This window comes from Carassius carassius, chromosome 7, assembly GCF_963082965.1.
Source record: "Carassius carassius chromosome 7, fCarCar2.1, whole genome shotgun sequence".
Lineage (NCBI taxonomy): Eukaryota > Metazoa > Chordata > Actinopteri > Cypriniformes > Cyprinidae > Carassius > Carassius carassius.
Window position 1 is genome coordinate 33,875,965 of NC_081761.1, and position 14,637 is coordinate 33,890,601.

Consider the following 14,637-nt stretch of genomic DNA (forward strand, 5'->3'; position numbering starts at 1 on the left):
AAATTAAAAATGCAGTGTCAATGAGGTCAGGTGACTACAATGTTGCATATACTACAATTGGCATAATGCATAGTTGCAAATTCCATTTTATTTTCAATGAACAGTAGGCAGTACAGATAATATGCTCTGCATTAAGCATTAGGCTAGCATTCTTTCTAAAATATAAAAAAAGAGACAGAGACTTTAGATCAGATCTGTGCCATGTATTCATCACAGTTATTTAGCACAAACAGTATTTTCCAGATCTGCCAAGTAAGCAATGACTTATTTACGCTGGATGAGTCGAACAGTTCACACTGCTGGGGTTCACCTGAGGACTCCATAAATGGTCTGTGACAACTAAAGAGCATCCAGTACAGTTCATTTCTTCTGCTTTTTTTCCATTTTAAATACTACAGGGTTGCTTACCTACACCATCCTGTAACATATGGTTATAATCAGCAGAAGACCGGGATGAATAATGGTAAAATATTGTGTAATCCTGCTGTGGCTTTGAAACAGGTTAAGACCGGTGACAGAATGTTGCCCAGCAGCTCCAAGAATCCAGACTTGATGTTAAGCATTACCAGGTACTTGTCATCCAGACAGGAAAAACTGTTTGAGTCTGAAACTTTAATTTACTTATCCAAAAACAATTTTTAACAATAGACAAAGCTAATGGTACGAGGCATCAGGAATCTAAAGTCAACTGTATAGTGATCCAGATATTCTGCTCAATTTGGGCTACACAACCTTGACTGCCATGTGGAAAAGGAGACATATTTTCCAGCCCAGATTAATGTTTCCTTGCCATGATTCTTCTTGACAGATGCCAAGGGTCACTAATGATTTGAAATCAGTCCTCTTAGACTAAAAAATAAAATAAAATAATAAAATTGAACAGAGTGGCAAAGAAGCCAGTTAGGGTTTAAACAATGTCTTGCCTTGAACACCAACAGTTTTGGGGTTGGTATATCCTTTTTAAAATGTTTTTGAAAGAAATCTCTTATGCTCATCAAGACTGCATTTATTCAATTGTTAGATAATATTGTGAAATATTATTACAATTTAAAATAAGTGTTTTCTGTTTTAATATTTTTATAATGTAATTTATTCCTGTGATCAAAGCTGAATTTAACGTCTCCAGTGTCACATGTTCCTTCAGAAATCATTCTAATATTCATTTTTTCACATTCATTTTGCTACATAGAAATTTCCCAACTATTTATATTTGAAATATAATATTCTGTAACATTATAAATAGGCTATCTTTAAGGTCACTTCTGATCAATTTACATCCTTGCTATATATATATATATATATATATATATATATATATATATATATATATATATATATATATATATATATATATATATTAACTCTTACTGACCTCAAAGTTTTACATTTGAATATTCTTTCTGAATGAAAAATTTAAAATTCTGAAAAAAAAATTATATTCCATACAAGCTCATTGATATTGAAATATGTCATATGTCATGCATATTCATGTCATATTTAATTTACAAAGTTTCTAGATGTCTGAGAAAATTAGTGATAAAAGCTTATATTTGACATCTTTTTCTAATTGAAAGATTTTTTTTCTCTTTAGAAATTATATGGTGTAGGTAATCAGTATAACACATTCAATTTCTTATTTGGCATGCGCTGTGTTTTATTGACAACATGAGCAAAACCTGATATCACGTTCTCCAGAAGTTCACCAGAGGATCTTGAGCTTCAATGCAAGGAAGAACATCTGGCCGTCTGTACAAGAAAAGCACACGACAAGTGTCACTGCTTATAAAAAAGTGCAGAAAGTTGAATGATTTTTCATTGTTGTGCACTGTTTGAAATCCTCAAACTCTGCTTATTTCATGGAATAAATTAAAAAGGTTTTCAACATGATTTCAGACTTTTTGGACCCCACTAAATGTGTGTTGTCATCATCTTAACATATGCTCCTTTAGTGAACCTCATCCAGAATGAATTACAGTTTACATTTGGCAATCATTATATTCCGAGGACGGTGAGCTGTGTGGGACATGTGATCCTGTTCAATACTTTATTGTCCACAAAATGTCTTTCCTTTTCAGAATGTTTTTAATTATTTTGTCTCATGAAAGTATTAAAAAAAATGCAGTTGTACCAATTTTCAAATTGACGATTCCAGTAACAATAAGGGCACTGTATTCATCTGAAAATGTTCAAGGAGCCAAAAGTTGAATTCATACCAACTGTTCTCTCTCATACAGAAACGAAGCACCATAAACGGCCAGATGTGCTTATTACTGCTAAATAAATCAGTGTCATATAAGATCCCACTCACGGGCTGAGCATCAACTTCAACTTCAATACCTTTATTTGTCCCCCAGTGGGGCAATTGTTTTGGGACAATTGTGAGGCAATTGTCCCAAAAGCTTTCAATCTCCAATCACTGTTAAGTAGCTATAAAGATCCTAATATTGTCATTTGAGTTTGAAATAGAAGGACTGGAAATCAGCTATACCTTCACTAAAACAAAAGCCCAGCTAAGAGGGAACATTCTTAGAACGTTCTCTCAACGTTATGAACAAACGTTCTTCCAGTAACCCTAATAGAATGCTTGTTCAAAGTTATCTGGTCTTTAAATGTTATTAAACTTTTTAACACTTTAGTTGGAAAGCATTTAAAGCATCTAGCATTTTTTTTGTTTACTACTTGTTCCAGAGCTCAGAGAATGTTCCCATAAAGTTTGCAAAAGGATAAAATGTTTTTGTTCGTTTTATTTAAAATATCTGTATGTTTAAAAACCAAGCATATTCAGAGATAATGTTTTAACTTAACTTAAAACGTTCTTAGAACATCTTTTCGTTGGCTGAGAGCTCAGTGAAAGTATGAGAAAGCATATTTTATGTTGCTATCACACATGATTTGAGTCTTATCTGCTCCTTCTTCATTTATACACACACCGCCCCCATCCCTCCAGACCTCACATAAAACCATCAATATATTATTACCTGTTCCTCCAGCTCCGTATTGATCTGAGTCTCCATCTCCTCTCATCTATTTCCAGCGCTGTGCATCTTTTCTGTCCAGCCGTAGTGAAGACGACAATAAAACCCTGACAGGACAATTCCATTGATTTCTGTTCTGGGATCCTCTGCGCTGTGCGTGACTGTTTGCGCGTGAGTGTGTTCTGGATATTAAGTGGCCGTTAGACGTCGCAGAATATATCGCATCATAACAGTTTATCTTCATGTATATGTATTGAGGAACTTGGATTTATATTTAATGTGACAGATTTGATAGATGAACGTTGCATTTGTCACGTTGGTAATAAGAAGTGCGTGTGATGAATAGGTGGCCTAAAATCCTGATTCTGATTTTAAAAGGAGGAATTATGACATGGATTTATAATGAAACATCTGTTGTGTATGCTTCTGTAAGCTTTGTCTTTCAAATCATCTGTAGTGCAATTAAAGGGTCAAAACGTGACTATTTTTCTTATAAGTCTTAATGGTTTTCTTATTTTATTCAGTTCTGACTTCTTTGCTTCATGCTGAATTTACACAAGCATGTTATTTAGATTTGATTGATTAAATAAATTATATTCTACTAAAATCAAAACTGGCTCACTTGATCAAAAGTTCAAAACAAGTTCAAATTGAAAAAATAAAAAGTGAGTCTGTGTTTCAGCATCTAAACATTTATTTTTTTTATTTTTTAGATTTTGCATATTAACATGAAACTTTGTCAGTCATTTTTATAATCTGGACAGAACCATGTAAATGTGGCTGTGGCGTCGCCTACTGGTCAAAATATATGTATAATTATAGTTTACAATAATAATAATAATAATAGATATTATTATTATTATTATTATGTTTTTAACAAATCCCCACTGACCTTATGCAGTGTTATTTCAGTATAAGTATTACTTATATGACTTTATATATTTATATTTCCAGTTTTTCTTTTAATTTTAGTTTCATTTTAATCATTTTATGTTCTTTTAAAAACTCTATTTATTTTATTTATTTCCACTTAAGTTTCCGTTTTAGTTATTTTAATAACTTCAGTTTATTTATGATTTTAAGTTCTAATTTTATACTTGTTTTATTTCAGGTTTATTTCAATTAACAAAAACAAAACGTTTTTCTTAATTTTTTTTTTTTTTTTTTACAATAACAACACTGATGCTATGACCAAATCAGCTCTACTTAGCTATACAGCATTTGTTACATTGGTGTATTTGGGCCTTTAATGTTTGCACACATGCACACATTTAGGAAAAACAGATACAAAGGCTAGGTTACAAAGCTGAAAGGTACATATTTGTACCCTATGCACATATTAGCATGTTGAAGGTACATATTAGAACTTTAAATGTATATAAAACCTTTTATAAAAACGTGCACATTTCCTAAGGTGTGATTCGGATCGGATAAAAGTGTAACTGCTGTAAATAACAGATCTTTTTTTGTATAAGTTCTTGTTGTGTATTTGTCTGATAAAGTTGTAAAATTGACTATTAAAACAACATAACAGCACAGAGATTGAGGGAAAGATGAATTTTCAGTGTGAGTCCTTTACCCACCCTAGGGAGGAGGTCCAAAAGTGACTATCCTGTTACCTTTTCTTGATCAGAGCAAAGCAGGTGGGTTTAAATTTGAGACTGGAGCAGGAGCACACACACAGAAACATACATTCAGGAGGCTGAACCCAACCATGCAACACCTGGCAGGGCTGCAGTTGAGAATTCACTGCACCTTCTATTTACTGCGGAGGAGGGACGTCAAATGCTAATCAGGTTTTGTTTAAAGCGGTCGAGTTTCTGAGCCGGCGAGCATTTAAAGCAACACTCCATTGTGCTTCAAGCCAAAACTCATTGGTATCTATTACGTGCGCTTCCTTCCATAGTCATCATCTGCTCTGTGATGTTTATGAGCCCTGAATGACGTTACTTTTTTGTCTCATTTGACTCTTGCTAGTTTACTTGCTGTCAATATCTTTTTTACTAGTAATTTGTTAGCCTTTTGTCAACATTTTGTTTCCTAGCAGTCCGATATAAACACAGCTGCATCGTTGGCCAATAATCTGATTGTATTTTTGTGGTTTCAATAAGTGCTTTCTGGTTTTGTGCATATTATGTATCAGACAGTCAGTGAATGGACTCTGGGCAGTGTGTTTGTGTGCCATCTGAAGCTGAGACTATGACTTAAGTGTATGACGGCAAACAGCTTCAGCATCTGAAAACAGGCACTGGAATGGAAAAAGAGGATGAAAAACTCTAACTTTGGCTCTTCTCATGTCAATCATGTCATTTCACTGTGGTGATGAACTCATATGACGCATGAGACAATACTGGATTATATACAGGGACATTCATGCATAAGCTGTCTGAACACTCACTCTTTTACTTATTCACAGAGAAATCACAAACTAGGCCTGCTACAAGAAATCCGTTCAGACATTTTAAAATGCATTTACAAAAATCGCACTTTAATTTTTTATTTACTTACCATTCACCTGTTTAGGATCAGTGTGATTTTTATAGTTTTTTTCCCAAAGAAGTCTCTTCTGCTTACCAGGGCTGTATCTATTTAGTTCCAAAATACAGTAATATCCCAAATATATTTACAATTTAAATGAAATGTTTTCTATTTGAAAATATTTTAAACTGTAAATTAATACTGCGATGCAAAGCTGAATTTTCAGCATCCAGGTGTAGTTTGTGTAAGGTGAGGGGTGTGGAGTTAAGAGGGGTTAATGGGCAGACTGATAAGATACAGCTGGCCAGCGAGAGGTACCACTGTTTAATTCAGGAAAACACACACAGACTGACCACAGTACAGGGGATTGTGTGTCTTTAGGGAACTGAACTACTCACTCATGACCACAGAAACCTCCGGAGCCCATATTGTCCCTGCCTGCTTGCTTTTTAATGAATCTGAGTAGTCTGCCTGCCTGTCTCCTGTTATCAGCTGTACCATAGCTTTCAGGCCGAAAAAAAGCTTTTGATATAAGGTCAGAGGTCACGGAGAGCGTACAGAAGCTTCTCCACCCCTGGTTTTGGGTCACTTCACATCAACAGTGCATTTGCAACAGAATCAGTGGACAGCGTGTCTGGTTGGAGTCTCTATTGGCGCCCACTTGCATGGGTTCAGTTTAATCACTTTTCCGTCATAGTTCAGTCGGTAATGGAAAGTCATTAGCCGTCTCATGTGGCCAGACTTTTGTAAAAAGTCTTGTCGACTTTGCGGCCGATTCCAGCCAGAATATGCAATATGCATGCAATAATCACACAGGCATGATAATGCATTTTAAAACACATAAAACAAAGTACAGGACGTCATACGCTACTCAAAAGTCTGAGTTTTTATTTTATTTTTTACTTTTATCCAAAAGTGACAGTAAATACATTATATACATCTCTTTTGAACTTTGTATTCATTAAAGAATCCTGAAAAATCACATAATATGTAGCACAACTGTTTTCAGCACTGAAAATGTTCTTGAGCAGCAAATATTCATATCAGACTGATTTCTGAAGGATCATGTGACACTGAAGACTGGAGTCATGATGCTGGAAATTCAGCTTTAGCCACATGAATAAATTGCATATTAAAATGTATTAAAAAAAAAAAAGCTAATTTAAGCTTTATTAAATTTTTTTTTTTTTTTTTTACAGTTTTTTAAATCAAATAAATGCAGCCTGGTGAGCATTTTGTAAGACACTTACAAAAGTGTTATAAAATCTTACAGAGGCCAAACTTTAAATGGTTGTGTATATTCTGTTAGTCATGTAGGATCTCACACAAACAACAGGCATCAAGGAGCCAAATAAGCACCACCCATGTGTTTGACTGGTGCACCCTCTCATTACCAAACCTACGGAACATTCGCAAGGGTCTCCTGAAGCAGAGCTCAAACAAAAAATAAGTGTAATGCCAAACGAGAAGTAAGTAAGATCATGCAAAAATGTGTCCTTTTCTATCGCAGAAACTGATGCTGTGTTCTTCTCGTGATTAGGTTTTTGTTTAATCACAGAGAGGTTTTTCACTTTTTGTTTATAGTGACTACTCTAGGAAGGAAGTGATCAGTGGTTATTTTATTTGTTTGATGTTTGTTTGAATGTGGGATCCAACGCATGGCCCAGATATGAAGGGATGACACAAAATAGAACCTTTTCTGGACCATCAAAAGTTCCACATTCTATTCCAGAACTCGAGAGATCATAATGTAGCAGAAAGCTTTATTGGGTGTGGGAAAGGAAGGGCCAGCCCTCCCACTTACAGCACAGATCTTGGAAACACTTTGTGCTTTTGTCAGAAACAGCTACTTCAGATCTGTTATGGTGCCAGATCCACCAAACTGCTACAGTAAATGGGTCATTTGCTTATGAGAGGTATCTGGAAAAATATTGCACATTAAAATACAACTTGAAGCCAACATGACATAAACTTGAAATCCTATTTAAATTTTCATCTGGCCACATTATTCCAAATCTAAATCTAAATGTTTGTTTATAAGGTTTTAGCAAAATGTTTTCAGTCTATTTTTCAAGATATAATTTATTTCTGATTTTAAAAAAAATGATCACAGTTATTAATATTAACTAAAACTATGAAAAACTGTTGTTGAAACAAATCAAACTAAACTAAAATAAAATATAAAAAACTTTTTTTTTCTCATTTTTTGTTTGAAGTACTGAAATATATTAAATATTAATATTAATATTAAATAAACTAAAATAATAAATGGAATAAAACTATATAAACATTAAAAAAAGAAAAATTACAGTAAATTTAACTTACAATAAAGTGAAAACAGAACATATAAAAAATAACTAATTCAAAATAACTAGTATGTCAACGATACTAAAATGACACTTATTATTACAAAATCACATTTGAAGCTATACTTTTTGGTTACACTTTATTTTAAAGAGTTCCCTATCTGTCGGTCACTACGAGTTATGTCAAACGACATATGGGGTCTCACTTGGGAGGCCAATCATCTCTGAGTTTAAGAGAAAACGCCAATGAAAAATGGCTAGTGGATTTAACATACCTGAGCCACTCCCCGTGCCAATGGGTATAAATAGGGCGGCAGGTGCATCCACTCATTTGTTTTTTGCTTCGGAGCCGAGTGGTTGTATGAAAGCTGTTATACTCCACAAAGCCATTCATCTGCTGTGTCGGGAAGCTGTTCTGGTTGGCAACTCGGAGATGTGGGAGACTGCTCTTCAGGAGCTGGCGAAGACAGAGCCACTCCTTCCCCCGGAGGAGGGCCGGGTGGAGAATCCTCAGTTTTTGTTTCTTTCTGTTCCACCGCTGGTCCAATGGCCGGCGACACCCACTTTTTCATAAAAGAGCAATTTCCCTTTCCTCCGAGTTGCAAGGCTCGCGGGTTGACGATGAGCGACGCACTGCCTCCTCATTCTCACCCACGACGCCCCCTTTCGCCAGCAGTCTAGAGGTTGCGTTCTGAGACACAACGCCTCTCCACGCATCTCTGGCCAGTTCCTCCAGGAACACGAGGAGTGTGGCTGTGATGACTCGGAACGCGATGCCTTCTGGGCCATCCGACGTAACTCCCCATCGCTGCACCACTGCGGGTATGTCGACGGTCCCTTTGGTGCCACTTGTACAGTTTGGGAGTGTGGCTTGCGCTGCCCAACCTGTCACGCCGGCTCATTCGGACAGTCCGACTCGGTTACGCGATTCAGTTTGCCCGGCGACCTCCCAAGTTCAATGGCGTGCTCGAGACTCCAGTGGCAGTCTGGGACGCCTCTGTCTTGCGCGAGGAGATTGCTGTCCTGCTGGCAAAGGATGGAATCGAGCCGGTCCCTCCAGCCGAGATGAGGACAGGGTTTTACAGCCCTTACTTCATCGTACCCAAGAAAAGCAGTGGCCTTAGGCCTATCCTGGATCTGGAGTCCTGAATCGGGCCCTGCACAAGCTCCCGTTCAAGATGCTGACGCAGAAACGCATTATCAAATACGTTCAGCCCCAGGACTGGTTTGCAGCGATCGACCTGAAAGACGCGTACTTTCATGTCTCGATCCTCCCTCGCCACAGACCGTTTCTGCGGTTTGCATTCAAGGGTCAGCCATGGCAGTACAAGGTCCTCCCCTTCGGGCTCTCCCTGTCCCCCTGTGTCTTTACGAAGGTCGCGGAGGGCGCCCTTGCCCCACTCTGGGAAGTGGGCATCAGGATCCTCAACTATCTCGACGACTCGCTCATTATGGCCCGGTCCCGAGAGCAGTTGTGCGATCACAGGGACTTGGTGCTCCGGCACCACGGTCAGTTGGGGCTTCAGGTCAACCGAGAGAAGAGCAAGCTCTCCCCTGCGCAGAGAATCTCTTATCTCGGTATGGAGTTATACTCGGTGAGTGCGACGGCACGGCTCACCAGCGAGCATGCCCAGTCAGTGCTGAACTGCCTGAGTTCCTTCAGAGGCAGAACAGTGGTACCACTGAAACACTTTCAGAGGCTCCTGGGGCATATGGCATCTGCAGCCGCAGTCACGCCGCTCGGGTTGCTCCATATGAGGCCACTTCAGCACTGGTTGCACTCCCGAGTCCCGCGATGGGCATGGCGTCACCATCACACCGATGTGTCGCCACTGATTCAGCCCCTCCTCGGACCTTGCCTTTCTACGGGTCGGCGTGCCCTTAGAACAAGTGTCCCGGCATGTTGTTGTCACAACAGATGCCTCCAACACGGGCTGGGGCGCGACATGCAACGGGCTGGCAGCTTCAGGGTCCTAGACAGGACCTCGACTGCTTTGGCACATCAACTGTCTGGAGTTGCTGGCAGTGCATCTAGCCTTACGGCAGTTTCTTGGTCTGCACGGACAACAATGTGGCTGTTTCGTACATCAACTGACAGGGCGGTCTACGATCACGTCGCATGTCTCAACTCGCCCGCCATCTTCTCCTCTGGAGTCAGGCGTGGCTCAAGTCGCTGCGCACTACCCACATCCCGGGGGAGCTCAATCGTGCAGCCGACGAGCTCTCACGACAGCTCACCTTTCCCAGGGAATGGCAACTCCATCCCCAGATGGTCCAGCTGATCTGGAGTCGATTCGGGGAAGCCCAGGTAGACCTGTTTGCTTCCCACGAGTCCTCCCACTGCCAGCTGTACTATTCCCTGTCACAGGCCCCCCTGGGCACGGATGCACTTGCACACAGCTGGCCTCGGGCAATACGCAAGTATGCGTTTCCCCCAGTGAGCCTGCTCGCACAGATGCTGTAAAAGGTCAGGGAGGACGAGGATGCCCTGGTTGAGCATCCTCCAGCACCCTCGGCAGTCAGACTTGGCGGAGCAGTCTGTCGCCAGGCCCAGTACTGGTGTTAGCATGCCCGGAGCTAGGTGTCCATATGGCTTGATTCCCTACAGGTAATCCCATATGTGTATTTTTCCATGGTAAGGTTTCCCTCCTGGCAAACCCATGTCTTCCCTTGACACACCCGTTCTGTCAGTCTCTTCTGGCAGCCGTTCCATCCCTAAGGTTCCATACTCTAAGGTAGGACCTGCCTCAGAGACCCCTTCCATATGAAGTAATGCCCCCTGGGTCAGTCCATATCAGTATCTCCACATGTCACCTCCCTACGGGTAGGATGTGGTCTCCGTAGCGACCTTTTCCTAAGGCTCGCTTCCCCATTGTCTTGCCAACCTGAAAGAACAAATAGGGAAGATTTGAAGCAAATATTTCTCTGAAGGTTGAAATCCCTTCCATTAACTTTATGTGGGCGGAACAGCAGTGTGGCCTTCTCCAGCAGCGATGTACTCACCCTTTGGCCCCTTCGGTACCAAGGTCAGTGAATTGGCGCTGGGGTTTTGGGAAGGTTACAACCTTAAGCGTAGCTTTTGTGGCATGCCACGGCTTGTCGACAATTGCATCGCCACAGGGTTGTGACAGTGTTCAGGTTGTGGCGTTTTCCATAGGACCCCATATGTCGTTCGACATAACTCGTAGTGACCGACAGATAGGTAACGTCTCGGTTACGTACATAACCCTTGTTCCCTGATGGAGGGAACAGAGATGTTATGTCCCCATGCCACCACCTTGAACCGGTCGCTGTTGCCGGGACACGTTCTCAGCTCCTCAGCATAAAACCTAATGAGTGGATGCACCTGTTGCCCTATTTATACCCGTTGGCACGGGGAGTGGCTCAGGTATGTTAAATCCACTAGCCAATTTTCATTGGCGTTTTCTCTTAAACTCAGAGATGATTGGCCTCCCAAGTGCGACCCCATATGTCGTTCGACATAACGTCTCCGTTCCCTCCATCAGGGAACGAGGGTTACGTACGTAACCGAGACGTTCTTCTTATAGTGTAATTATACATATAAGTATTGAGTAATATTAATTAACTACATGTACTTTATGGTTAGGGTTAGGATTAGTGTTTGGGTTAGTGTTACTTGCATGTAATCAGGCATAATTATTTGCTATTACAATAGTAAGTAAATGTAACTTGTAACAAGGACACCTTCAAATAAAGTGTTACCAACTTTTTGTACATATTTGTAGTTACTAAAACACTAGCAATGAAGTCGAATTGAAGTTGAGCTACCATGGTGTCCTGTCTGGTGGTGAAAGAGATTATGACGTGAACATGTCTGTTAAAGAAGATGAATCTTGGCTGAAGAACAGTTCTCATCAGCACTGACAGAGGAGTCAAAGGTCAGCAGTAGATCCTCTATCAGAGAAACAGGCACTTGTGCTGATCTATGGCCTGCTTCCCTGGCCAAACGCGAGCCAGTATCATTAAAAAGGGAATCGCTGAAGATTCTGTCATTCTTATATTTTGAAATTCTAAAGTTCCCTAGCAACCCTTCAGAACACAGTTTTCTAACATCAGTTTTCAAAGGCAAACGACTCCTTTTTTAGTCAAAAATACAAATGTCTAGTGAAGGTGATTGAATCTGTCATCTATATGAGAGATCTGGTCATCTTAAACTGGTCATCTGTCGCATGGGCTCTCCAAATATTCCATCATATTTAGCAAGCCACCACAAACCGAACAGCTGACTGTCACTCTGAGAATAGTACATAAGCAGGATGTGAGTGAAGGGTAGGAATGCACTTTCACCTCTGACCTCGAGGTCACCATGGCTCTCTCAGAACCCCGTGAAGAGGAAAGATCACGTGGCGATAGAACACTGTGGTTTTGTCTTGTGGGTGCTGTCTTAACTCTCATATACATTAATTTAGCATGGGATATCCTTAAAGGAATAGTTCTGCCATTATTTACCCACCCTCATGTCACTCCAAACCCAAGTGCTTGTATCTCCTCTGTGGAACAGAAGAATTTTTGAAGAATGTCCACATCCTATAATGATCTTACACATTAACTTATATTCCAAGCTCAAAGTTTTAAATGTATATAATTCATAATGGTAATATATATCTATGAATGATGTAGATTCAGATTCAGATAAATCTAAAATTCAAGATGTAAGGATAATTTTTAATAGTGATTTTTAGTGTGCATATATAAAGTAAAAAATAGCTTTGGACAAAACATAAGGGTGAGTAAATTATTTAAGTATAACTGAGATTCTATTATAATTTTTATTTAATAATATAATTTAATATTTACATTAACATTAACGCTTTTATCCAAAGCAACTTACAAATGAGGATAATGGAACCAATTAAAATTAACAAAAGAGCAATGACATGCATGTACTATGACAAGTCTTAATTTGCTTAACACAGTACATGTTATTAATTGAATAATACATAAAAAGAAAACAGATTGAAAACAAAAAATTATAAAAGCTAGTGTTAGTTTTTTTTTTAAAGAAAACAATCAGTAAATGAATAGAATACAGGTCTAAAAGGGACATTTCTTTTAAATAATATAATAAGAATAGAAAGTGCTAGAGTTAGAGGGTAAAAAAACAAACACACACACAAAAAAAAAAGGACAAAAGAGATGCGTTTTTAGCTGATTCTTGAAGATGGCTAAGGACTCAGCTGCTCGGACTGAGTTGGGGAGGTCTAAACAGGAGGAAACATTTAATTTAAAAGTCTGTGAAAGTGATATTGTGTCTCTTTGGGATGGCACAATAAAGTGGCTTTCACTTGCAGAACATAAGCTTTTAGAGGACACATTGGGGTGCAGAGCTAGTTGTAGTTTTGTAGGTAAACATGAATGCCTTGAATTTTATGCGAGCAGCTATTGGAAGCCAGTGCAAATTGATAAACAGAGGTGTGACATTTTTTTTTTGCCTCATTAAAAATTAAACTTGCTTCCGCGTTCTGGATTAATTGTAAAGGTTTGAAAGAACTGGCTGGAAGACCTGCCAAGAGAGCATTGCAATAGTCCAGTCTGGACAGAACAAGAGCTTGAACAAGGAGTTGTGCATCATGTTCCGAAAGAAATGGCTTGATCTTCTTGATGTTGAATAAAGCAAATCTGCAGGACCACAGTTTTAGCAATGTGTAATAGGATTAAGCGGACAAGTAGTAGGATGATTAGAAAGGATGAGTTTGGAGACTTCTGCCTCAGAGAGTGAAGAGAAGGATGTGAACGAGTGTATGTTTGCTGGAAGATGTGCTTGACAGATTGTGGTGTGAAAAAAAATTGTGCACTGATGGTTTACTTTTATAAATGAAGAACGTGGCAAAGTCGTCATCTGTTAGAGCTGATAAAGGAGGGGGAGGGGGAGGAGGACAAAAGACAGAGGAAATGTTTTAAAGAGCATGCAAGAGTACTTTAAGAGAATAAAAATGAAAAAAAAAAACTACAACAAAACTCTTGTTGTCATTAGTATTTTTATTTACCGTATTTTCCGGACTATAAGTTGCACTTTTTTTCATAGTTTGACTGGTCCTGTGACTTATAGTCAGGTGCGACCTTTTTATCAAAATTAATTTGACAAGAACGGAGAGATATAAACTAACAGAAAACATTACCATCTACAGCCGCGAGAGGGCGCAGTAGTCTACACTAAACAGCATAGAGCGCCCTCTCACGGCTGGAGACGGTAATGTTTTCTCTTGGTTCTTGGTTCTAAATAAATGCGACTTATAGTCCAGTGCTACTTATATATGTTTTTTTCCTCGTCATGACGTATTTTTGGACTGATGCGACTTATACTCAGGTGCGACTTATAGTCCGAAAAATACGGTATATGTCTATATAGTTCTTATAAATTTTGATTTCATTTTAAATTATTTCATTACATCAAGAAAATGAAAATGACAAAACACCAAATGAAAACAAGAAAAATTTTTGGCAACTAGCTTCAATAAAATGTTACATGTATATATTGTATATTTATATTTATTTTATATTTATTTTATATTTATATTAATTTTATTTTATTTCAAGTGACAAAATGTTTTATGGTTTTAGTTTTATAATAAACCTGATTTTAATGTATTTGCTGACTGTACTATCTATACTGACAGTTTAGAAAAACTAATACAGACTTCAGTATCTTTAAACTGATGAATCGTTGGAATTTTTGTGTGGTCGTCAGCAGGAATATCATGAATATCAGAGCACTGGGTACTTAAGGGACTCTCCAACACTTGAATGCTGATACTTGACCTTTAGTTTTAGGGTCACCGGTTGTTCTTTAGCCGAGGAGTGAAAAGTTTTAATCTGACTGAGATTTAGCACTAGTCTAATCTTGCTCTAATCCAGAG